This window comes from Myotis brandtii, unplaced genomic scaffold, assembly GCF_000412655.1.
Source record: "Myotis brandtii unplaced genomic scaffold, ASM41265v1 scaffold1441, whole genome shotgun sequence".
NCBI lineage: Eukaryota > Metazoa > Chordata > Mammalia > Chiroptera > Vespertilionidae > Myotis > Myotis brandtii.
This window is the reverse complement of record NW_005355164.1, coordinates 31,626-34,932: the sequence shown is the minus strand read 5'-3', so window position 1 is coordinate 34,932 and position 3,307 is coordinate 31,626.

The following is a 3,307-nucleotide window of genomic DNA, read 5'->3' as shown; positions in this document are numbered from 1 at the left end:
AGGGAGTAGGGAGGTACAAATGTAAATAAATAAATACTTACATTTTTTAAAAGTGGAAGTATACATTTAAATTTTTTTAAAATATATTTTATTGATTTTTTACAGAGAGGAAGGGAGAGGGATAGAGAGTGAGAAACATCGATCAGCTGCCTCCTGCACACCTCCCACTGGGGATGTGCCCGCAACCAAGGTACATGCCCCTGACCGGAATCGAACCCGGGACCCTTCAGTCCACAGGCCGACACTCCATCCACTGAGTCAAACCGGTCAGGGCTACATTTAAATTTTTTAATGGTTATTTAGCTTGGAAAGGAGAGAATAGAATGAAGGGAAAAAGCAAGACTTTTGAATATACTTTGTGCATTTGACTTCGGAAATCTATGTTTTACATGATTGTATGATAAAAATTAATTTTTAAAAAATCAATCCCTGAAAGTCAAAAGTAAAAGGAACAAATGAACCTAAATGTATATCTAGTTGGTGGCCTAACTGCACAGAAGGAAACTGAATGACTTCAAAACACAGATTTAACTATACATCCGAAGATCTACCCAAAAGACAAAATTAACTGCCAGCCCTAGCCGGCTTGGCTCAGTGGATAGAGCGTCGGCCTGCGGACCAAAGGGTCCCATTTTCTATTCTGGTCAAGGGCACATCCTTTAGTTGCAGGCTTCTCCCATCTCAGGCTCTGGTCAGGGCCCATGCAGGAGGCAACCAAACGATGTGTTTCTTTCACATCGATGTTTCTCTGTCTTTCCCTCTCTCTTCCACTCTAGAAGATCAATGGAAAAATATCCTTGGGTGAGGATTAACAACAACAGAAAACTGCCATAAAATCTTAAATTGTATTCAGTAGTCATATTGTGGAGAATCGGTGAAAGTATGTAGGCTAAAACAATTATGTTGGGATCACTTCATAAATATATAATCAACTACTATGCTGTACACCTGAAACTAATATAAAATAATATTGACTGTCAAAAATAAGACAACTAAATACCTTTTATAAGGTATTTAGACTAGTTAAAACCATAAAGACAGACAGTAGAATGGTGGTTACCAAGGGATGGGGAGGAAGAGGGAGAAATGGGAAGTTATTTAATGAGCATAGAGCAGTGATTTTAAACATTTTTCATCTCATGACACCCAAGTTAATTACTAAAATTCTGCAGCATGCCAAAATATATATTTTTTGATATTTTTTGCCGATCTGACAAAAAAAGTAGGTATAATTTTGATTCACTCACATTGGACAGCTATTGTCATTTCTTTTAATTTGACAATATAAGGGAAAAAAGGTCAGTACCCCTAAGTAGGTATTGCATGTTTTAAAAATTATTGTGGCATACTAGTTGAAAATTGCTGGTATAGAGTTTCAATTTTACAAGATGAAAAGAGTTATGGAGCCCTAGCCAGTTTGGTACAGTGGATAGAGCGTTGACCTGTGGACCTAACAGTCCCTGGTTCAATTCCAGTCAAGGGCACGTACTGGGTTGCAGGCTCCTCCCCAGCCTGGGCCATGGTCGGGGTGTGTGCAATCAATATTTCTTTCTGTCTTTCCTTCTCTCTGTCTTTCCTTCTCTCTTTCACTCTCTCTAAAAATCAATGGAAAAATATCGAGTGAGGATTTAAAAAAAAAAGTTATGGAGATGGATTGTGGTGATAGTTGCACAACATTATGAATATATTTAATAACACAAATGTATACTTAAAAATGGTTAAGATGTTAAATTTTATGCATATTTTACCATAATAAAAAATGGGAAGAAATAATTATGTAGATTTGTATTATAACAGGAAAAAAGATGCAAATCTAAAATCAGTGATTTATGCAAATTCCCTGTAGTCTTGATTTAATTAGGAAGTAACTGTATGAAGTCATGGCATATTTTAGCTTAAATTAAAAAGCATATCCTGCCCTAGCCAGTTTGGCTCAATGGATAGAGTGTCGGCCTACGGACTGAAAAGTCCCAGGTTCGATTCCAGTCAAGGGCACATGCCCGGGTTGTGGGCTCGATCCCCAGTAGTGGGCATGCAGGAGGCAGCCGATCAATGCTTCTCTCTCATCATTGATATTTCTATCTCTCTCTCCCTCTCCCTTCCTCACTGAAATAAAAAATAAAAATAAAAAGCATGTCCTGCCCTGACAGCGTGGTTCAATTGGTTGGAGAATCGTCCCATGCACCAAAAGGTTGCGGGTTTGATTCCCAGTTAGGACACATACTTAAGTTTCAGGTTCAACTCCTAGTCGAGGTGTGTACAACAGGCAGCCCATGGATGTTTCTCTCTCCTCCTCTTTCTCTGAAATCAGTGAACAGCCCTAGCTGGTTTGGCTCAATGGATAGAGTGTCGGCTTGCAGACTGAAAGGTCCCAGGTTCAGTTCCGGTCAAGGGCACATGCCCAGGTTGCAGGCTCAGTCCCCAGTTGGGGGGGTGTAGGAGGCAGCCAATCAATGATTCTCTCTCGTCATTGATGTTTCTATCTATCTCTCCCTCTCCCTTCATCTCTGAAATCAATTAAAAAAATACTTTAAAAAATGAGTTTATCATGTTTAAAAATAAATAAATAAATAAAATCAATGAACATATCCTCAAGTGAGGATTTTTTTTTTTTGGTGAGGATTTTTTTTAAAGCATATCCTAATTCCACTGAAAAGCCCTTAGAAACAATGATGGACTCAATAAGCACTCCTAGCCCCCAGTTTGTGGTAGCTAATTCCATATAGGCATTTTAGTATCTATACACACATGTTCATAGCAGCTTAATTCATAATAGCCAAAAACTGGAAATAATTCAAATGTCCTTCAACAGGTATAGAGTTAAACTATGGTACTTCTATATTATTGAATACTACTAGGCAGCAGGAGCAAACTGTTGATACATACAACAACATGGATGAGTTGCTAGGTTATACTGAAAAAAAAAAATCCAGTCCAAAAGCTTATATTCTGTGTGGTTTCATTTATATAACATTTTAGAAGTGACAAAAGTTTAGTAATGGAAGACAGATTTAGTGGTTGCCAAATGGTAGGGACTAAGTGGAAGAGGTGGAAGGAGTGGCATGGGTGTAGTCATAAAAGGGCAATACCAAGGACCTTTTGGTATTGGAGCTGTTTATTTCCTTTACTGTCGTGGATATAGGACCCTACACAGGTTATAACATTTTACAGAACTCAATACATACATATGCAAAAATCAGTACAAAACTGGGAAATATGAATCAGATTGGTGGATTATATGAATGTCAATATCCTGGTTGTGACAGTATATAAGATAGTTTGCAAAATATTACTGTTTTAGTCTATT